Genomic DNA, 23,034 nt, shown 5'->3' with positions numbered 1-23,034 from the left:
TGGACCAAGGCTTAAGAGCCTGGAATGATTTACTCCCCCTTAAGGGACAGAGTAGGGACACCTCAGCAAGATGGCTAAGAATGTGTTTCTAGATTTGGGAAAAAGAAGGTTAAAAAGATTAAGTAGCATTCCGAAGGTCCACAGCTAAGTGGGATTCAAACCCGGGTCTATTTGACTCTCAGCCCAGACTCTTAACAACTAAACTTCACTGCACAGCCAAGCCTCAGCTTCCACATCTGTGAAAAGGACAATAATACTCACCCCTGCAAGGTAAGAATCTGCTGCAATGCAGGAGACCCAAGTTTGATCCCTGGGTTGGGAAGATCCCTTGGAGAAGGGAATGGCTACCCACTCCAGTATTCTTGTCTGGAGAATTCCATGGACAGAGGAGCCTGGCGGGCTACAGTCCGTGGGGTCACAAAGAGTTGGACACAACTGAGCAACTAACACTTCACTGCAGGATAAAGATTAGACAGAATGCACGTGAAAGGCTTAACACAGTACCTGGCATGCAGGAAGCTCTATAGTGCAGCTAATAAAGTCATTCCCGGACCTTTGGAAGAGAGGAGAAGACGTGGGAGGTGGCATCTGGCCACACAGATGGGACAGCATTTCACTTCACAGGATTAGGAACTCTGGACCAAAGCTTAAGAGCCTGGGATGACCTAGTCCCCCTTAGGGACAGAGAGGGGACACCTCAGCAAGATGGGTAAGGATCTGTGCACTCAGAGATGAAAGGCTTTGCATTGAAACTTGCGGTGGACTGGGGATTTGGGGAGAAAGAAATAATTCAAGCTTAAGAAGACAGTCTCAACAGACAGTGCCAGAGAGGACGGCTCTGCCTGGTCTAGGAATGTGGGTCCACTGTTTATCTGACTCCCTGATACCCTGGACACCCAAGAGAGGACAAGAGTTCCTGGGCGTGTTTGTCATAAGGGAGATGCTGAGCCCCTAAGTTATCAGTAACCCCCACCTGGAACTTGAGCAGAGCCTAGGCATTCTTAATGAAAAAGAGAATTTGTTAGCATGAGCCTCCTTTGGAGTTAAATATAAAGAAATGTACCCATTGCAAGAAAGAATCAACCACTTATTGTGGCTCGTAATGTGTAACATCAACCCATCAGCAGAAAGAAGTATTAGACTTACTGACACCGTCACTGACTTACTGACAACTTTCTTAGTGAAAGACTCAACAGGGAGTTTGGAGCAGCAGAGTCTCTCCTCCGAGAGATAACTGCACGGCAGGGGACATGCACCCGGGGGCTGACATCTACCTAGGGAGGAAAACTTTATGGAGTGTCACCAGCCTCCCGCCCAGGCCAGCTCGTGCCCTCCCATTTGTCTTTTAAAAGAATTGCTATACCAAGTTATTCTGGTAAGAACCAAAGATACTCAAAGGTCTTCACCACCTGTCATCGGTCCCCTCTTTCCCTCTCCAGAGCGCTCCGTAGGCCTCAGCATCAATTTCCTGGACCATTTTAACTGCCTCTCACTAGTTCTGCTGCCTCCTCCTCCAGTCCAGCCTCCACACTGCCACCAGCTGGCTTTCTAAATAAAAGCGCTGACCACGTCACTCACCTCCTGAAAGACGTCTACTAGATTCACACTGCCCACGGAATAAACGCCAAGTCTTAACTTGCATTTGTTCATTCATTCATTTTTTTGGATTACCGACCTAATGTGTGATGATCACCTACTGTGTGCCAGGCTCTGTTTGAGAGCCTGGAGATAGGGTGGTGAATGACAGAAATAAGACAAGGGCTCATCCTCATGGATGTACATTTCTGTGTGTGTGTGTGTGTGTGTGTGTGTGTGTGTGTGTGTGCGCCGCGCGCGTGCATGCTCAGTCAGGTTCGACTCTTTGCGACCCCATGGACTGTAACCTGTCAGGCTCCTCTGTCCATGGAATTCTCCAGGCAAGAATACTGGAGTGGGTTGCCATTTCCTACTCCAAGGGATCTTTCCAACCTAGGGATCGAACCTGCATCTCCTACATTGGCAGGTGGATTTTTTTTTTTTTTAACCACTGTGCCACCTGGGAAGCCCAAAGGTATAAGACAAATGATAAAGAAGACAGAAAAATATATAATGTAAAGCCAGTGCTACTGAAGAAAAAGAAAGCAGAGTAAGAGGAAAAAAATGATGGTGTAAAGGGTAGGACAGGACAGGGCCTTTTAAACAGAGGAAAGACCATGCAACGCTGGGGGTAATCCAGGCAGAGAAGAGCTGTGCAAGGGCCTTGAGGCAAGAAAGGATGACAGAAAGGAGATAGGGGCTGGAATGGAGTGAGCAAGGCTGACAGTGCTAAGAGATGAAACCAGGGAAGTAGGAGGGGCAGGCAGGCAGGACAGGGCAGGGAGTTCAGATTCTATTTCAAGATGCTAAGAAGCCACAGAGTGTTTTGAGCAAGGAAGTGATACAATATTATTTACTTTTTAAAAGGTCATTCTGCCTGATTGTGTGGAAGGCTGGTGGCAGTAGGGACAGAGTAGAAGCTGGGAGACCAGCTGGGAGACCAGCTGGGAGATGGTAGCCCTATGGACTTGGGTAGGGAGGTGTGGTAGTTTTCAAGATATACTGTGATGGAACAGCTGGCAATTCTGCAGACAAAGTGAGGGGTGAGGGAAGGAGCAGAGTCAAAGATGACACCCACGTGTGGGGCCGCATAACATGGGGAAGACTGGGGAGGAGCTGGGTTAGGTTTCTGCATAAGACTTCTGTTTAGTTCTATTGCTTCTGGGGTGCCCATCACACGTCAAAGGGTGGATGCTGCGTGGGCAGTGAGTGTGTGGGTTTTGGGCTTGGGGGAAAGGTCCCGAAAGGTTGTCAGCGTGCAGATGACTCGCAGGACGTGGCCACTCAGGTACTGCACCCCTTGGCCCTGGCTCCAGACAGACACCCAGTGTCGCCTCCCCCAGGGCTCTGTCTGGACTTTGTGCAGCGTGGACTCCTCCTCACTTCTAAAGATCTGCTCTTGTCTGCTGGGTGCCCAGGAGAGGCCACTGGGTCCTCTTCTCCCACAGCACCCTAGGACATGCCTAGGTGACAGCACAGCTCGTGTGTCATACTCTCTGCACCTTTCCCCTGGGAGCTCAAGGGCAGCATCTGTGAGTCGGTCCCTCTCCATGTCCCACCCCTCACCTGAAGCCTGGGCACAGCGAACACTGGCTAAATGAATGGCATCCTCCTCTCTGCAGAGAGATGCAAAAGAAATGATAATACATACAGGCAACTGACTCATGCTGCAGCTGCTGTCTGCAGGGCAGACGGGCAAGAAAGGAAGGCGCCGCCACAGAAACAGCAGCAGAGCTCAATGGGCTGTTCCCTTCCTTTGAGGAGTTTCTCAGCCACACAAATGAGCTTCAAGAAATCCGGGAGGTGAGAATCTCAGGGTGCTGGAGGTGTGATAAGCACTGCACCTAGGGAAGGTGTTTTGGGTTTCCGCTGCAGAAACACTGCCAAGTCCCCAAAGCACTTGGGAGGTGGAGCCAGAGGGAAGGAAACTGCCCCCTTTCCCATGGACTCCCATCATCCAGACAGTGAGCCTGGAAGTGGGTTCTACTTGCATTCCTTTACAGATGCAGACAACTGAGTCAGAGGGGTTAGTGGGTGGGCCTAAGGTCACACAGCTGGGCAGATTCACACTCCCTTCCTGAAACCGAGACCTGGCTCCCTTCTGGCACATTACACAGGCCCACTGCATCACAGGAGCTCCTATGGCAGTGGGCAGGATAGCTGGGGAGCACCTGAGCCCTGGATCACGCTGGGGAAATACAGCTGTAGAGAGAGGATGAGGGGTACCCATGGTTACCAGGGAGTCCCCAGCAGGACGAAGCTGGAGCCTCATCCTCAGACATGCAGGCCGGGCCCTGGGAGCACTGTGCATGCACCCTGTTATCATTCCTTAAGCGGAAGAGACAGAGCAAGAAAGAAAGTTTAAGCCAAACCTAGCTTCTTATAAGCAGCTCAGAAATAAAAGCAAGAGAAGTGGGAAATTGTGGTTTTCGTCAATTACTGCTGTTGCATGATTCTGAGAGCCCGGTAGTAGGTAGGAAGCTGTGTGAGGAGACTTGGCACCACACCAAGTGGGTTACAAAACCAGCAGCACAAAATCAGGGCAAGACCCTGGGCCAGGCAGCAGAGAACGATGGGAAAGACTCCAGAGCAGAAATATGGCTTCATACTTGCGAGATGTCAGTATATTAACCTCTCTAAGCCTCGGCTTCCTCATCTACGAAAAAGATCCAACAGTCCTTGTTCCACTACGTCGTTCTGGCTACTAGATGGGATGGCACAAGCCCCTGTGTACAGGTGTGATGCAGAACATATCGAATAACTGGTAGTTTGTTCACTGCTGAGAAAGCAAAAGAATCTGCTTATAGTATAGAAAAAATGGAAAAAAAACTATACCAAAGCTCTTATAAAAACTTAACAGGGAAAAAAAACTTAGCAGAGTGAAATGGCATCTACTAAATGGCATCTCTGAGGATCTACTAAAGCATACAAAAACTTGTTAAGAAATTGTTAGCAGCTGAGGGCCTTAATTGTCCGGAGCTGTGGTGTTAGAGAAGACTCTTGAGAGTCCCTTGGACTGCAAGGAGATCCAACTAATCCATCCTAAAGGAGATCAGTCCTGGGTGTTCTTTGGAAGGAATGATGCTAAAGCTGAAACTCCAGTACTTTGGCCACCTCATGAGAAGAGTTGACTCATTGGAAAAGACTCTGATGCTGGGAGGGATTGGGGGCTGGAGGAGAAGGGGATGACAGAGGATGAGATGGCTGGATGGCATCACCGACTCTATGGACATGAGTTTGAGTGAACTCTGGGAGTTGGTGATGGACATGGAGGCCTGGCGTGCTGCGATTCATGGGGTCACAAAGAGCCGGACACGACCGAGGGACTGAACTGAACTGAGGACCTTAACATATGGTAGGAAGAAGAGGCAGAATGGGAGGAGAAAGGAAAGAAATGGAAAAGAGAGTGGATGAATTTGAATATTTCAGTGTATTAGTAAGAGTCAAAAGAAGTTAACATATATACATTTAAAAATGCAACTTTATTACTAATGAATAAAACTGCCTATTAATTTTGTATGTTCTTTCAAACTCCTATAAAACCTTCAGTACCCCAGTTGCTTGATGACTTCTTTGACCCCCTTCTACCCACTTCCACCTGGAGTTTAATTACTCTTTCCTCTGTTAATTGATTCTTATCACTGCACAAATTACACCATCTCTGCTCACTGGGCTCCCCTACCAAATAGTGAGCTTCTGAGGGTATACACTCTTCATGATTCATCTTGGGGCTCATGTGGTGGCCTTGTCCTGGCCCAAGGATCCCCAGCTAGCAGCTACCAGTACGGAGCATCTCCTGAGAAGAACCTTCTTTCTATAGCAGGAAAATTTGATAGAGGACTCACATTTATAAAGTGTTGAACATCTTAGAGGTACATTTCAAATCTTAATTCATGTATTTCTCAAAATGTCCTTATGAGAATCATTTTCCGTATCTTGTAGAAGAGGATACTGAGGCTCAGAGAGGTAAGATCAGCAGTCAAAGGTTCTCACTGCTAGTAATAAACGTAATGGGGCCAGGATTTGAACCCAACTCCAGATCCCTGTTTCCACTAGACCAGATGACCTGGCATGGATTTCATGCGGCTGACAGCATCCTGGAAGGATATGCAGGGTGGGGGCTTCCCTGGTGGTTCAGATGGTAAAGAATCTGGAGGGTTTGATCCCTAGGTTAGGAAGATACCCTGTAGGAGGAAATGGCAACCCACACCAGTATTCTTGCCTGGAGAATTCCATGGACAGATAAGCCTGGCATGCTACAGTCCACAGGGTCACTACAGTTCATGGGGTCACAAAGGGTTGGACATGACTGAGCAACTTTCATCAAATACTTTGCATCAAATACTTTCATCAAATTTACCTTCAGGTTCACAACTGAGGTTAGGGCTAAGGAACTTTGGCCAATACAGGGTAACCTGTTAGCAAGAGCCAGACAACAGGTCAGACAGGCAGAGAGGAGGCCTCTGGAGAAGATGGAATTTAAAATTTCACATGCCCAAAAGTGACCACAGGAAGTTGGGGAATGTCACTTCCCTTTCTTGTCTCCACCCCCAGCTCAGTAAAGGAAACTTCCATGGTGTCCTACAGGCAAAAAGCTGCCTATCAGCCTCACAGGCTCCAACCATAGTTGGAGTCAGAAGACCTGGTCCAAGGTATTGACCCTCAGTGGCTGTGTGACACTCACTAAGTCAAACCTCTGAGGCTAAGTGTCTCCAGATGTAAATGAGGGGTCAGGGGAGTGTTTGCTTCGCAGGGAGGTCATGTGGACACCATGAGAAAATACAGGCGGGAAGGACCTATCCATGTGAAATGGCGCTATATTTCAGGAGAGGGTGGCTGGAACACCTTGGATACCTCAAGACACCACCTGCCATCTCCCCATGCCAAGGCCTGGCACTCCTGTTTAAATGCTGACATGACCTTTGCCCTGAGGGCTCAGACCCTAATAGAAAAGACAAGGCAGGCCTAGTGGAGCAGCAGAAAAGGAAGCCGCGACTTTTCTCCCAAAGGCTCCCTGGGACAACTAAAATCCTCATGCAAGTATTTAACAATTAAACTGATAACAACAGTTGGGGGACATTTTTGTCATCTTGTAGGATGATAACTGTGACCAAAATCAAGGTATGTAAATCATTTAATTAAATCTATAGATGTGCTATTTTGAATCACCGCTTTTCTAAGACAAAAAAAAAAAAAAAATCTATAGATGTATATTTTGAATGCTTTTCTAAGACAAATGTGTAATTTTGATGGCATATTTGTGAGTTTTTAAAGTTTACTTTGCTCAGGCATGGTGAAGCAAAAACTGGATTACTGGAGCCATAATTGGATACTCTTGAAAGGACTGTGACTTAGTACAGCTTTTTTGGAGGGCAATTAGACACTACTGATTCAGTTTGTAAATGGCAAACTACTTAAGCCAAATGTCCTACTTTCAGGTGTCTATGTGCAGGAGAATCTCACGCAGAAGTTCATAGGTGGGCGTAACAATTTCCACATCAGCAGTGATTGTAATGGTAAAAAATCAGCAGCAAACTGAGTGTCTACCCATACAAGGGTGATTGAAAAAGTTTCAAAGGTACCCATATCATGGATTACAACTATTATACACAGTAAGGTACATTTATCTGTACATGTCAACTTGAAAAGAAAACCATAATAACTGACAGTTGGCTAAAAAAAAAAAAAAAGAAAACTGTAGGCATAGACAGAGTCCATTTCTATGAAAGTAAAAACATGTATATTGGGCATGAGGGCAAAGGGAATACAAGGGGATACAAAGGGGTTAAGGGGATATAAAAGGGTTAAGGGGATACAAGCAAATGAAGAAGTCCAGGACTATATCTAACAAAGCCTCAAGAGTGCCAATCCTGAGGGAAGGTGGGGAGGGCAGGTGTCGTGGAAGACTTATGTCCTGTATGTTATGACTTATGTCCTGTATGTTGGACACTTCAGGGTTGTCCAAATTTCTTATAAATGTATGCTTTCTCATGATAACAAAAACCAAAAAATGTTGATGCTCATAGAATAATAATAACTTTAAAATTGCTTGCAAGGACTCCCATTAAGTAAACACTCTGGGGTCCAGCACCCCCCTCCTGCATGTGGCCCCCAGATCTGTGCGCACTCACTAGCTGGAAGAGGGTGAGGGCCTACCTGAGAAAAACTGACGGATAAGGATGATCTCCACAACTAAGAATCTCCAGCTTCTCACATCTTTCAATAAGGATTCTGCTAAATTATAACTATTTCAATGAGATGAACTTAACATTCAAAAAACAAAGACCATGGCATCTGGTCCCATCACTTCATCGCAAATAGATGAGGAAGCGATGGAAACAGTGACAGACTTTATTTTCTTGGGCTCCAAAATCACTGCAGACATTGACTGCAGCCATGAAATTAAAAAATGCTTGCTCCTTGGAAGAAAAGTTATGATAAACCTAGGCCACATATTAAAAAGCAGAGACATCACTTTGCCAACAAAGGTCCATATAATTAAAGCTATGGTTTTTCCAGTAGTTGTGTACAAATGTGAGAATTGGACCATAAAGAAGGCTGAGTGATGAAGAATTGATGCCTTCAAACTGTGGTGTTGGAGAAGACTCTTGAGAGTCCCTGGAAGTGCAAGGAGATCAAATCAGTTCATCCTAAGAGAAATCAACCCTGAATATTCATTGGAAAGGCTGAAGCTGAAGATCCAATACTTTGGCCACTTGAGGCAAAGAGCTGACTCATTGGAAAAGACCCTGATGCTGGGAAAGACTGAAGGCAGGAGAAGGGGATGACAGAGGATGAGATTTGGATGGCATCACCAACTCAATGGACATGAGTTTGAGAAAACTCCAGGAAATGGTGAAGGACAGAGAAACCTGGCATGTTGCCGTCCATGGGATTGCAAAGAGTTGGATATGACTGAGCAAATGAACAACAACAATGAGATGACCAATAAAAAGGACTAAGTATCTTTAATTGTTCAAATTTGCAACATCATAAGTTACTGAATTAAAGCAGGTAACTTGTGTTCAACCTCCCTTATATAGAAGCAATCAAAATTTATATCCGGCCTTAGCCAACATTTTACATTGACTTATAAGTCTTGCTAAAGACTTCTTAAAAATTATTAAGGACGGAAATCCACAGGAGGAGAGAGGTGACTGTACTAAACCCAAAAGAGTCTAAATAAAACACTGAAGCTACTTGGCTTATCACAAAAATGACAGCTTAGCAAGTGAAACAATCTTCCTCTCTATGGTCAAAGTTGCTGGTGAAAATAATTCTCAGTTGATGCACCATGTCTAAGAGGTGTTGGTTACATTTAGCGCAGACTACAGATTCAGTTACCTACAGGCCATGTGTAGGAGCAGGGGCTGGGTGGGGCTGGGCAGCTGGAGAAACAGGTCCTTGTAAGAGGGACGGCCTTCTTCATCAATGCCATGAGGGTAGATGGACCCAGTGCTGCTAGATCTTCGGATTTTCACGAAGATCTAGAAATCCAGATTTCTAGATAACACCTCTCAATTTTTAAATGTTACTCACTAATATAAAGGTTTTAAAACATTGTGAGCACTTAACAAAATACATCTGCAGGCCAAAAGCAGCCAGTGAGTAGAAAACTTTCAACCTCTGTCTACATGTTTAATTTTTGATCAATTTTATTTTTGGAAGGATGAGTGGAGGCAGTGAAATGGTATGGGATGGAGATAAACACCAGAGAGGTAAACCTGTTAAGAAAATATTCCTAACACACTTGAGAAAACAATGGTAGCTTTCTACACCTAATGCTGAATAAATTGCTTCCATTTCTTCAGCTATATTAGGTACAAAGCTCAAAGAGTGCGTATTTCTCAAGCAACTTCTCAGGAATTTGTCCTAAGCAAATGCCCACAATTTACTGTCAATGAATTTTACAAAAACTTAACTGTACCACTACATATTAAATGCTTACCATAAAGATTTAAAATCAGATGAGCAACCACAGAATCGCTCCTCTGTGCCAGGTGCTATTCAGACATTTGGCACCTGGCATCACCAATGTAGGTCACACAGCCTCTGGGCAAGATTCCAGTGAAAGCCTGTCTGACAAATCTCCCTCCAAAACAAAACAAAAAAAAACAAAAACAACAAAGAACTTAGAGTCAACATCATAAAACTGTGCTCAGCCATTTTTTTCCAAAGTCAAAACGATAAAAGAGATATTTGTGTTAATAATAACATCCGTAATAATAATAATATGCTAATAATAATATCTGCACACAGTTTGCAATTCACAAAGTGCTTTTCCTACACTACCACTTCATTTACTCCTCACAACCTTTAATGGTGCATTTTAGACTCCGTATGTTGTCCAAAGTTACTTTTTTAAAACAACAGTAAAATGATAACAGATACTCAGCATTTTCTACATACCGTGTACCATGCTAAGCATGTTTTCATCTCACCCTCACAAGAACCTCACAGAGGTGATTAGTATGGTCATTGTCCCATTTTACAGGTGAGAAAACTGAGGTTTAAAGAGCACGGGTCCCCACCACTAACAGGCACAGAGTCAACACTGTGAGGCACGTCTGCCTCACACCAGCATGCTGAGTGCCCCAGAGGCCATTTCCCTGTGAGCTGACTTCTGTTTGTTGCCAGTACATCTGGAAGCCGCAGCCAAGTCCTCCTGTTCCCCATCCCCACCCTACCCATGCCCACTTTCCCAACTTGGTCAGAAGCCATTTTTAATTTTTATGTCTCCCACTCAAAACCAGCATGAGACACAAGGAGCTCAGCCAGCCTGCTCCTGGAGAGCCCTGGAGGCCTGGTGAGGTGCCCTGGGAGACCAGCCTTCCCTGCTGCCAGCCAATGCCTGGTGCCTTGCTAGCCTGCTGGGGTCTAGGTGGGGCTTTCACATCCCTGTCACCTGAGTGGGGTCTGGGAAGGGGGTCCTGATAGTCATAACAACCCCATGAGGGAAAGGGAAGGTGACTTTGGCTAGAGGGAGGAGGAGAAAATCTATTTAGCCAACAGCTCTGTTGTATCTGTTATTCAGAGCCCCACATCAGACCCCTGAGACAGTGAGGCATGGTCTCTAATGTGCACAAAGATAAATTATACAAGCAAAAGCATCAAGCAAGAAACACACACACACACACATAGTCACCAGCATAGGCACCCACACACACTTGGAATCACGGAGCAGCTGCTTGTAGGGCAGTAACTCTTGTCCTCTTATCCCCTCTGTGGCCCCCTCCGTCCTGACTGTACAAGATGCTACCTGCCACAGAGGCCGCACCAGGGATGGTCCCAAGTGGCTGCAGAAGGGCGAGGAGGCAGGCGCACAGGTCAGGATGGCCCATGGCGGTCAGCGCCATCCCAAGTGTGCGCAGGTAGGTCCAGAGGAGCAAAGGAAGGGCGAGGGTTCTGTCCTAGGGGTAGAAGAGGGTCCACTTTCTTATACAAGGATGAAGGTGGGTTCACAAGGTGGAAGAAAGATGAAGGGACAGACCCTGCCAGGAACAGATGCCTCCTTAGCACCACTGACTAGGACATGGAAACAGGAGGGACAGTGTGGGCTAAACTGTAGGACCCCAGGGAGTTCACGCTCACAGCCCAGACTCCTGGGATGCAAGGGGCAAGGAGATCCAGCAGGTGAGTGGCTACCTGGGCAGGCAGGCTGTTGGTCAACTCTGTGCTGAGCTCCTGCCTGGAAGTCGGGGCTTAACAGGCTGCCCAGTGAGTGAACACAACTTTTATTCATCTATAACCAAACACATACATGTGAAATGGTCTCTGGGATGAGGGCTGAGAATGAGTAGGAGGATGGGCTGCCGAACGCTTGGAGAAGAACGGGCGGGAGCGAAAACCCAGTCAGGCTCCTGGGTGCAAACCCTGCTCTCATGCCTCCAACTGATCTGGACCTCTGGTCCTCTGAAAGGTATCTGCAATAATAATGCTAACCCTGACCTCAGCACACACTACTGAGGCTCTAATATTAAGTGGTTACCCTCTTGGCACTTTGATAGTGCCTGCCCTGTGGTGAGCAATCAACGAGCAGCATAAAGGGATCACAGTAATGGTGATGATAAGACCCAGGTTCCTTATCGAGGATGGCAGGGAAGGTTTCCTAAGAAGAAATGAATCAGCTGATATAAGACGGGTAAATGGGCATGAACCAGGCAAGGCAGAAGGAAAATGCATTCCATGCTGAGGGAACAGCTTCTGGGAAGTCCCTGAAAGGGAAAGCAGCAGCAGCATCAGCGTTTCCAGGAGAGGAAAGCAGCCCAAGCGCCTGCTGGAGCACTCTGGTCAGCAGGACACCTCTGGGTGGAGGAAGACTGCTTCTTCAAGGAAGCCTTCCCAGATTACTTTATGTTCCCAAAGAGAAACTGCATTCTCAGCATAATTTCCTGGTTCTGTGGCAGAACTAGAAGTGAAGGAGAGGCAAGAGCATGAAGTTGAAAGCCCCACAGGAGAACATGAGAAGGTAGCAGCTAGCACTGAGGTGTACTGCAGGAGCTCCCAGGGTGGGGGAACACAGACGTGGACCTGGCATCCCTGGGCTCATAGCTGCTTCCTTTGCTACTCCTCAGTATTCACTGGGAAAGGTCCCTGGTGGCTCAGTGGTAAAGAATTCACCTGCAATGCAGGAGATGCAGCAGGAGCCGCGAGTTCAATCCCCGGGTTGGCAAGATCCCCTGGAAAAGGAAATGGCAACCCCCTCCAGTGTTCTTGCCTGGGAAATCCAATGGACAGAGGAGCCTGGTAGGCTACAGTCCATGGGGTTGCAAAGAGCTGGACACGGCTAAGTGACTGGGTGTGCACGTGCGCACACACACAGTATTCACTGAGGACTTTACAAGGTTCCAAATGAAGATAAAGATGCCATTGGGCCCCTCTAGAAAGGACCACTAGCTTTCCTCATCCCCCAGCCAGAAAAGCACTCTCCGCTGGACTGCACAAGGGAAAAGCTGTCAGTGGTTAGCAAGAGTCATTACTTTGGCTAATTTAGGAAATTTGGGATCTGTCCAGAAAGCTGGGTGGACCTCATTCTTCAGCATTCCGTGATGGACTATTTTTCATTTTGAATTGCTTTCCTAGCCCATCAACAACAGGAGTTAAAAATACAAAAGTCAGGGGCAAAAAATATAGAGAAGTTATGTTCCCAAAGCCTCCACAGGTGGGGAGATGCAATAGGCAACCACAAACCCCAGCCCACACCAACCTATCCTGCCATCAAAACTGAGAAGCAGGGGGGCCCACCCAACTCAATAACCAATGGAACTCCAATTTCAAATACATTTGATCATGTTATAAATGTGCTGTTTGGCTGCACAAACAGACTCTGCTATCCTCACTCTTTCAACAAAGACTTCCTGAGCCAGGTGTTCTGTGCTGGCACCAAGAACCCAGAGATTTTGTGGGTGTGTGCGTGTGTGTGTGTGTGCATGTGTGTGTGTGTGTGTGTGTGGTCTCCACCCTTAAGGAGCTCAGTTTTCTGAGCTTAACAGATAGTAAATCAACAGTTACATCAATAAGTGCTTTGGGAGAGAGAGCAATGCAGGGTGTTCTGGGAGCCAGGACGAAGGTCATGTCCAGGGCATAGAGAAGTGCAGGGTGGGGAGAAGGTGTCCAGAAGAGCAGAAACCTGAGCTGAGTTACTGAAATGGGGAGCAGGGGAAGGGTCATTCCAGGGAAAGAGCCCAGCTCTGGCCAAGGCACCAAGGGGTGACGGCCGTTGAGAAGCTAGGCTGAGGTTAGAAATATGGGCTATGGAAAGAGTGAAATGAGGAAGGTGGCTGAAGGCCAGTTACGAAAAGACTGCAGACCTGCAGAGGGGGCTGTGGTTCTATTCTACAAGCAATGAGGAGCCCCTGGAGAGTTTGGGGGTTTTTTGGCCATGCGGTGAGGAATGTGGGATCTTAGTTCCCTAATCAGGGGTTTGAACCCTTTGCACTGGAAGCCTGGAGCCTTAACCACCGGAACACCAGGGAGGTCTTGCCCCTAAAGAGAGCTTTCAGCAGAAGAAAGCCTCGATAGAACAGACTCTGCTATCCTCACTCTTTCAACAAAGAGTTGAGTTAGAAACTAACTTCTAATGAGTTAGAAACTTCATGCTGCGAGGAGATGGGGGTGCAATTAGGAAGACAAAAGTGGCCCCAGGAAGGCCAATGAAGAGGCTATTAAAACAACCCAAAGGAAGAGTCCTAAGTGAAGAGCTGGGGAGGGAGAAGGAAGGACGGAGGGATGAAGGAGCAGATGGGCTTTTCCAGATGAGGTAACGGGTGGACGATGACAGTGGAGGGAAAGGACAAAGCCAAGGATGACTCCTGCAGCTGACACGCCTGAGGGGGTTTAAGTTCCACCCAAGGCAGGCACCACAGGAAGACAGACGCACTGGGTACCAGGAGAGGGCTGACCGGAAGTCCCCGCGGGACGATAGCTCGGAGGGTGGTTGGGAGAGGCTCTGGGCCTTTTCCGGCAACTTCAGGATACAGGTGAGCAGTGATGAGCTCAGCGGGGAGGAATACTGGGGCTGACCCGAACGGGATCAAGCAAAACCTTATTAAGCTAAAGACTGAAAAAAAGAGAACCGGCACAGCAGGCTGCGGAGGCCAAGTCTACAGAACTGCAGAGAACCGGGGGGTGGCAGGGCAGACAGTAAGCAGAGGAGGGGCGCGAGAGGGGCGCGCTCAGCCCCGCCAGAGGCAGGAGGCCCCTCTGACACCCAGGGGGCGCTCTCGCGGCGGGGAGCAGGTAGCTGGTATCAGCAACCGCACCAAGCCTAGCAGAGAACAGTGTGGAGGTATTCGCAGCCGTCCCAAAGAGCATTATTACGGCTTTCTTCAGAGCCTTATCCTGCCTGTCTGACCCTAGATCTCACCCCCTCTACTCTGTCTGTCCTGCTCATGCATCTGCCTCATGAGGACAGAACTTGTCCGGTGTCTCCTCTATGACCACAGTGCCGAGCCCAGTGCCTGACACACGGAGGTTACGCACCTTGTCCCAGGCTGCCTGGTTCACTAAAAACAACAAAATCCAGTGGGCATATGCCACACACCCGATACCAGGCTGGATGCTGGTGGGGAGCAAGACAAAACAGGACCCTGCCCTTGGAACCTGAAGTTGGAGGTGAGCAGAGAGAAACTCAAGTATTTCAACAAAAAGCAGATTATCACTGCCGCAGAGCTAGCACTGGAATCTGTCACGCCTTCTAGTGAGATTTCCTTTCCAAGCCCAAGGGTGCTGCCTTCTCCAACTAAAGGGACATTTCAGCTGGGGAAACAGTCAAGTAAGTGTTTGAAGTTTGGCCTTAGTCTCTTCCAGGGGTCCCACACCCCTGCCACCCTTTTAATAGACTCCTAAGAAGCAGGAACACCCGTTGTAGGCTCTAAGTATTTAACCTTAAGAGCTCATGCTGGCTCCAATCCTTCTACGTAAGACAGAGGAGCAATTCCGGATTTAGGTGGGAATTAGGTGGGAAACATTCAGAAAGCAGTGCAAACCAGGGGTCAGATACTCTGGGTTCAAATCCCTTCTAACCTCGGGCAGGTTACTCACTCTCTTGTGATTTGATTTCCTATTGCTGAAGTGGAAACACTAATGCCTCTGTCGTAGGTTGTTGCAAAGATGAAATTAAAATGATACCTACAGAGCACTCAGCACTGTGCCTGGAACTCAGTGAGATTTCACGAAACGGAGGCTGCAAACCTGTTCCACCTGTTGCTTTAATGACTCCATCTCTAACTGATATATTTGTGAAAAGTGAGCCAAAAACTACTCAGAATTCAAACCCAAGGCCATACACTGAAAGTGTTTGAAACATAAATTGCTATCTAGTTGAGTGACTTGAGGAATTGTCTCAAATTCCCATACTTGGGCAGACTCTGCAGTAAGGAGTTTCATTTCCATTTCTTGCTCTATCCTATTTTCTCCTCCAATTCAGGCAAATGCAACTATTTCCCCAACAGATCACATCTTGTCTCATGGCAGGGGTCCAGACACGGACTGGATTCCACTGGTGCAAGTTGTAGCAGAGCTCGGAACACCACACCTCAAACAAAGCGTAAGAACACAATCGCAAGCCCAAGGTACACACAAACTCCCAAACACACTTGGCTCCAGAGAAGGACAGGAGACCGGTCACAGCATGCTTTGCTTGCCTCAAAGCTAAAAAGCTTATTTTGGCATTCAGATGCTGAAATCTTTGTATCTCCTTTCTTTTACCACTCAAACTCTCCATAACTGGTCTCTTTTTACTAACGTCTCTGATTTTTAATCCCTCGTTTATGATGGACCCTGTGCAACCTCGCTGCCTTCCCCCTTCTGCCTCCCCGCAGCATGTTCTCAAGGCCAGCTGTAACCACCTTATCGCTAATATAGCAGCCTTCCCTCAGGTCCCTTTCTCCCTGGTCTCTGCTGCCCCATCCTCTCTGCTTCCTAAGACTCTCTCCCCTTTGGCTTCTGGTTCTCTTCCAGCTTCTGTTTTTCCCATCCCAGAGTTATGCACACTCACTAAGGCTCAGCCCTCAGCACATCATGGAGAGAACTTATTAATCCTATGCTTCTGTTCTACATCTCCAGGCCTACCCTTCCCAGCCCAGGTGCTGGCCATGCATTTCCAATGATCTATTAGACATGTCCTGTGGATGAACCACTGCCACCTCGAATTCAGTATATCTAAAACTGGATGCACCAACTATCCTTCTCCACCCCGAACTGCCACATTTTGGTCAATGGTTATGAACTATCAAGTTTAAAGATTCATCTTCTTTGGCTCCTGTCTTTAAAGTCTAAGAATACCACAAACCCTACGTTTCTCCCTTTGCACTATCTCTCTTTTGGTCCTTTGCTCCATCTTAACCGCCGCTAGCCATGTGACTTCATGCCTGGACTGCTGCTGCTGCCTTGGAACATAGTCTACGCTTCTTGTCCTGAATGCCCCTAACATGTTACTTCAGCCATTTTACTTCTTTGCTCCAAATACCTTCACTGGCTTCTTGCTGTCTCCAAGTGCCTCAGCCTAGCATTCAGGGTCTAAAAAGGGGTGGGCAAACTATAGCCCACAGGCCAAATTCGGTCCACTATCTGTTTCTGTAAATAAAGTATAATTGGAACACAGCCACACCATTACATATTATCTATGGCTGCTTTCCCGCTACAATGGCAGAGTTGAGGAGCCATGATAGAGACCATATGGCCTAGGAAGCCGAAAATATTTACCATCTGATCCTTTACAGAAAAAGTTTGCTGACCCTGGTTTAGAATAATCAGCCACCAGCAGATCCTGCCAAACTTCTTACTCACCACTCCTTTGGATGAAATTTTTGTTCTCATGGGTCTTTTGCTGAGTCCACTTTCTTTCCATCTTATACCCACCTTCTCAAGCCAGAAAAGCATATTTCATCCCCCAACTGGACTTGTCGATCCTTCAGAACACAGTCAAGCTCTGCCTCTCTGTGAGGCCAGCTTTATCCATCCCCTGCACCTGGGGTACTTCCCCTGTGGCCTCTCTCTCTGAATCTACCACAGAAACATAAATTGAGATCCCCTTCTCCTGCAGATCTTTTCCACCTACGCTGTGGGCTTCTTCAGAGTACAGGTGCAGTACCCTTCACAGAGCAGTACCAGTGATAACAACCTTGCCCTTCATTCCAAATACCAATCCTTGATAGCATAATTCAGTAAGAAGGCATCAAACAAACTTACCAATGAAGGCCTAGCATTCCACATTTGAAAAGTTAAGCTTGGGTCCAAAAACATGCACGTTAGACAGCACCACCTAAAAGCCAATGAAATAAGAGTTTAGCTTTAAAAGAGAACATTTCTACATTTTCTTTAAATTTATAACTCCCAGTGAGTTTTGATTCACTGTCCTCCCAGGCTGGCCTTCTCTGCCTAGAAAATACTGCTTATCCTTCAAATCCACTGGACAATCTCTCCCTGGAAGCCACCCCAGTGTCCCAGACAGGCCAAGCACCCCTCCTGTCAGCTCCCGTGGAACTCTGGTGAGACATTTATGGTAACACGGGGTACAATGTAGCATAACTTCTTATTTGGGAATAGGGTTCTCCTTAGACTGTACACTTGTCAAGAGGAGAGATCTGATAAATTCACCCCATCCCTTATCCCCACTGCGTAGAATACTATGGGCATTTAGATAGTTCTCAATAAATATTTGTAAAATGGGTGGAAAAGTTAACCCACTCAATTCATAAAGACATGCCCAGGTATCTAAAATTCTGCTGGGCCACAGTTGTCATCCTAGAAATGCATGCTTCAATCCCACTGCTTTTAATAGGCAATGGTTTAACAGGCAGGATTAATGAGATTAATCTTCTAAATGCACACCTTTGGAATGCCATTTCCCTGAGCAGAAACCTTCAGAGGTTCCCAGAACCTAAGAAGGCAAGCCGGACTCCACAGGCAGGCTGCCAGGCCTACAACAACTGGCCCAGCCTGAGTCTGCAGCCTCAGCTCGTGTGGTCTCCCCCAGTGGACCCCTCACTCCAGACAGGAAGGACTGGTGGCCAGTCCCTTCTCTGAGCATTCTTCCTCCCCTTCTTGCCACATTATCTCCTTCTATACTACAGTGACCTCCATTTCAACATCTTGTTCCAGACCAAGGTCATGGTGGGGCCCAAGAAGGCGTTTTTTTTTTTTTTTTTCCTTTAGAATTGTGTGTGTGTGTGTGTGGTGGTGGTGGTGGTAAAAAACACATAACAAAATTTACAAGCTTAACCATTAATAAGTGTGCAGCTTGGTGGCATTACATACATTCACACTGTTATGCAAACACTACCATCCAGCTCCAGACTCTTTTTTATTGTCCACAAAACTGCAATAACAGCTCTATTTTCTCCTTTCCTCCCTGTCCATGGCACCCAAAACGTTTCTGTGGAATGAATGAATGAAGACTTGAATAAATCTGACCTCAATCCTCCCTACAAAAGCCAGAAGTACTGTCTCTTTCTGCTGGACTCCCATGGTACTATCTTCACATCTTTCTCAGACCTATTTCCCCCAATCTTAAATGACCCTTTTTGCACACTTGTATTCTCCTTCAAGGCGGGAACTACTACTTATTGGCAAGGCTGCACTTGGGTCCAGAAGCATGCATTTAGCTTGTCCTCCGTGTTATTAGATCTGACGGGCAAGTCTATGTCTTCCCCATATAGCTCTTGCAGTCAGTGAATCACTCCCTCTTGTTGACATCTCTCTTCACTTGGCTTCCAGGCTAGCGTTCTAGGCTTTCCACCCACCTCACTCGCTGGCTGCTCGTTCCCTTTGCTGATTCTTCCTCATCTCCCCACGTCTTAATGTCAGAAAGCCCCAGGGCTCGAATCATAGTTCTCCTTTCTGTATTCCTTCAATCGCCCCCTGGGTGATCTCACCTAGTCTCCTATCACCTATACATCAAGGATGCCCAGATTTCTCTCCAAGCGCAGGTCTCTCATTTGGACTCCTGGCTAGTGTATTCTACTGCCTGCTTTAGGGAAGATGTCAAGTGGAGAGGAGGTCTCTGTGAGATGTTTGATGTATCAAACTTGACACGCCTCACATAGACCCCTGACCTTCCCCCAGACCTGCTCTTCCCAGAATCTTACCAATCTCAGAGTAAGGGCATGGTCTCCTGATCTTCTAGTTGCCAGGGTCAGAGGTTTGGAGTCATTCTCATCTCTCTCTCTCTCTCCAATCCTCACCAAAACTGGTTTTTACCTTCAAAATAATGGGTTGGTCAAAAACTTCGCTCGGGTTTTTCCATAACATCTTAGTTAAAACCCAAATGAACTTTTTTGCCAACTCAATATATTCAGAATGTGGCCATTCCTCACTTCCTCCACCATCACCACCCTAGGTTATTGCCAGAGCCTCTAACTGGCACTCCTGCTCTCTGCTTCTGCGTTTGGTGTCACTGCCACCTCCACCCATAGCCTAGTCTCAATACAGGAGAGAGTCTGTTATGATGTAAGACAGATTATGTCACTTCTTTGGTTAAAAGTCTTATAAGCTTTCCCAGCAAGGACAATGCCCAAGGGACAAGTGTTTCCAAAGTAGACTGGCAGGCCCCGGGGTAGGCTGATGGGCAAGGGGGGTGTCTTCCAGCCAGTGTCCCCTCCCGACCATCTATTTCATGACTGGCAGTCCTGATATATCTCCTATTATCTTAGTCCTTAAAGAAAAGATACTTCTTAAAAGGAGAAAAATATAATTAATCAACTTACTTTCCCAGTTAGGATACCACAAGAAGCCATTAACATTCACATTTCTTAAGAATTCATAAGAAAGACATGTTGAGTCTGTCACCAATTCATAACTCGTTTCCAGAGAGAAAGTTAGCCTTCTGGAGAACAGCTGTTACCCGTTCGGTGCTGGTGGTGAGTCCTCCTGAAGCCCCCTTCATTCACCATGCCCTGTCTGCCTGATTGTCTCCTCCAGACTCTCTCTCTCTCCTTGGCGTACCTGATGCTGTGGCTGGAGGTGAAGTCCAAATGAAATAAGAATTGAAGGACTGGAAGTAGCTCAGGTCCTATCTGTTCTCCTCAGAACAACAGCAGCAGCCTCTCAACCAGTCTCCCCAGATCTACCCATTGATGGTTTAGCTGCAAGTCGGGTCCAGCTCTTTGGGGACCCCACTGGCTGATTTTCAACCACAACCTCATATAGTGATAATTTTAAGAAAACCTAAATTTGATCAAGTCCCCTGCTTTATAACTTTCCAAAGAGCTCCTGGGCTTCCCAGGTAACACTAGTGGTAAAGAATTCACTTGCCAATGCAGGAGACATAGGAGCCACGGGTTCAATCCCTGGGTTGGAAAGAACCCCTGGAGGAGGAAATGGCAACCCACTCCAGTATTCTTGCTAGAAGAATCCCATGGACAGAGGAGTTACAGTCCACGGGGTCACCAAGAGTAGGACATGACTGAACGTCTAAGCACACACACAGAGTTCCTACATTGCCATGTGATAAATTCTTCAAAATATATTACAACAAACCATAGTAAATACTCTTTTTTTAATCTTCCCTAGATACTTTTATTCTGCTTTCTTCTTAAAAAGGTCTTGCTTGACCCAGTGGGGGCGGGGGGCGGGCAGGGTGATCTATCCAGCTCAGATTAGAGCAGTCTTCGCCCCCCAACAGCCAGTTGTGCTGTAGCGCTCCCAAAGGCCAAGCACATCACCCAAGCTGGGCCATCCAGAGCCGTTCTCTAGAACTGATATATGAACGCAGAGAAAGGAGTTCTCCCTTCACTGGAATTGCTATAATGAGGCTATCAGCAGCGGTGCCTCCCCAGGGAGGGAGGCCTGTCTGCAGTAGGAAAGGCTGATGCTAACGCACAATGAACTGGAGGCGCCAGATGGATCACCAGCAGTGTCAGCTCCTATTCCAGAACCTCCTGCTTTTGTGAACTCCTACAGCATCCAGCATCCTTCCCAGTTATGGAACCAGTAACTACCCACTCATGCCTCTACGAGCTGGAGTCCCAACAGGCCCCCTAGGATGTTTCCTCTATCTGTGCCTTTCTCCACATTGGTTCCTCTGCCCAGAACGTGAGCTCCCTGGGTTTTTACACAGCAGCCAGGCTTCCTCTGTGAAGTCAGCCCTGAAGGCAAGCACAGCAAGTCCAGTCTTACTGACATGCTCTAAAAGGCCTAGCATATACCCACTGGGTTACACTCACACCCCTCCCCTGCCTTCCCAATCTCCTAGCTAGTTGCCCAAGCTAGAAATCTCAGACTCACCTGGTCTTCTCAGACTTCCTCAAGGCCCACGTGGACTCCCCCTTCTTCTTTCTGCCCCATGTCTGCTGTCACAGTCCAGAACCTCATCCTCTCCTCCCTGAGCTCAGGTACCAGCCTCCTGGTCTCTCTGTCCCTCCCCTTCCCTATCCCTCCACACTGTGGCAGAGATGAACTTCCAAGAGCCCTTCTACCACCTACAGAGTCAAAACCCTGATGTAAAGGCCCTTCACGTACTGGCTTCCACCCAATCCTCTAGTTTCTCCAACCACTTCCACTTCAGGAGGATGAAGAAGACACACTTTCCCCATCCTTCTGTGTACAACGAAAACTCCTGCACGGGACACACAAAGCGAATGCGAGAAGACTCTGAAGGCAGAGTGAAGAAGGCAGTCCAGCGAGGGGCCTCAGGCCCGGAGGAAGGACACTGTGGCAGTGGCAGTTGGAATGGAAGAGCCTGGAGATGCCAACAAGCACAGACCAAAAAGGCTCCAACGAAAGCTTGCTGCCTGCAGCAAGACAGACAACTTTTAGATAATAACTGCGCTATATCAGCCAACACCACAATAGCCCATGGTCCTACCCATGCCCATACAACGAAGGGCAAATGACATCTGAAAAAAACATTTACAGCTAACCACGCGCTTACTGGTGAAAAGACTGAATGCTGCCCCCAAGATCAGGAACAGACGATGCTGCCCACTCTTAGCACTCTCACTCAACCAAGTGCTCCAAGTCCCAGCCAGCACCAGAGGCCACAAAAGCAAATAAAACAGACCGGAAAGGAAGAAATAAAACCGTCATCTCTATTTGAAGATGATATGACTGTCCAGATAGAAAATCCTGAGGAATATAACCAAAAAAGAAAGAAAAAAAAATGCCTACGACCAATGAGTGAGTTTAGCAACGATGAAGGATACAAAATAAAAACAAAATTTCAACTGTTTTCCTGTATACTAGCAATGAACATGTGCACACTGAAATTAAAAATATAGTATCATTTACAATCACTAAAAAAAAAAAGAAAGGAATACTTGGGTGTAAATATAATTTCTTGCAGCAAATCATTCTAGTCTACTCTGCCGGGAGGGCAGGAACAGTATATATTTGTTTCCCTCTCCAGTGAAACCAAAATACTGAGCCAGTGCCCAGCACCTAGAAGACAGGCAATATTTGTTGCCACAGCTCATACTCTGCTCTGTTTAAGATAGACTTTCTTTCCCTTTATGCTCCTAGTGGGAGCATCGTCCACTAAAAAATTCCCTCTCTCATTTCTGCCTTGGCAGGTCATGATTGCCAAGAACCAGGGAAGCTGTTTCTGCTCCCACTCCAAAACAGTTATATTCTTACATTACACAGCATGGATTGGAAATGGCTTCTGCAGGCTCCTCTCTATCATGCAGAGGGAAATTGGGCACCTTCCACATCAGCCTGAGGGAGGGGCCCTGAGGCTCAGCCCGAAGACCCCCGGTAATGACATGAGACCCCTGACAGTGCTGTCCCCTCCGGACTCTGTGCTGAGAGGAACCACAGATGTTCCCCCAGTCGCGCTGTCTAAAAGCTCATTGTGAAAAAGAACTGCCTATCTGTGCTGAAGGAAGTACTGTGGAGGAGAAGAGGCTATGAGAGATAGGTCAGGCCCAGAGGGTGTCTGGATACCTTTTTCCAAAAACTCTTCCCCTCTTTTTACTTCTAAGGGTTGAAAGTTGAGTCTAATAGTCATTAAGCAAAAGCCAC

The 23,034-nt window shown here is 47.1% G+C and overlaps 1 protein-coding gene across 9 annotated transcripts in view; it reads right to left on the bottom strand.

Annotated features, from left to right (window-relative positions):
* BMAL1 (basic helix-loop-helix ARNT like 1) overlaps nucleotides 1–23,034 on the bottom strand; it is a 108,317-nt gene that overhangs the window by 58,085 nt on the left and 27,198 nt on the right. For 6 of the 9 annotated variants that reach the window (XR_011467043.1, XM_070383958.1, XM_070383965.1 and 3 more), the window contains exon 2: nucleotides 17,266–17,338. The exons of 2 other annotated variants lie outside the window; for them this stretch is intronic. The gene's annotated coding sequence lies outside the window, so the exon portion shown is untranslated. Of the gene's footprint in view, nucleotides 1–17,265; nucleotides 17,339–21,300; nucleotides 21,378–23,034 lie in introns of those variants that run through there. One more of the 9 variants, XM_070383959.1, reaches the window with a different exon arrangement.

The sequence above is a fragment of the Bos mutus genome, chromosome 15, assembly GCF_027580195.1.
Source record: "Bos mutus isolate GX-2022 chromosome 15, NWIPB_WYAK_1.1, whole genome shotgun sequence".
NCBI classification, from domain to species: domain Eukaryota; kingdom Metazoa; phylum Chordata; class Mammalia; order Artiodactyla; family Bovidae; genus Bos; species Bos mutus.
This window is presented reverse-complemented; position numbering and strand designations above follow the sequence as displayed.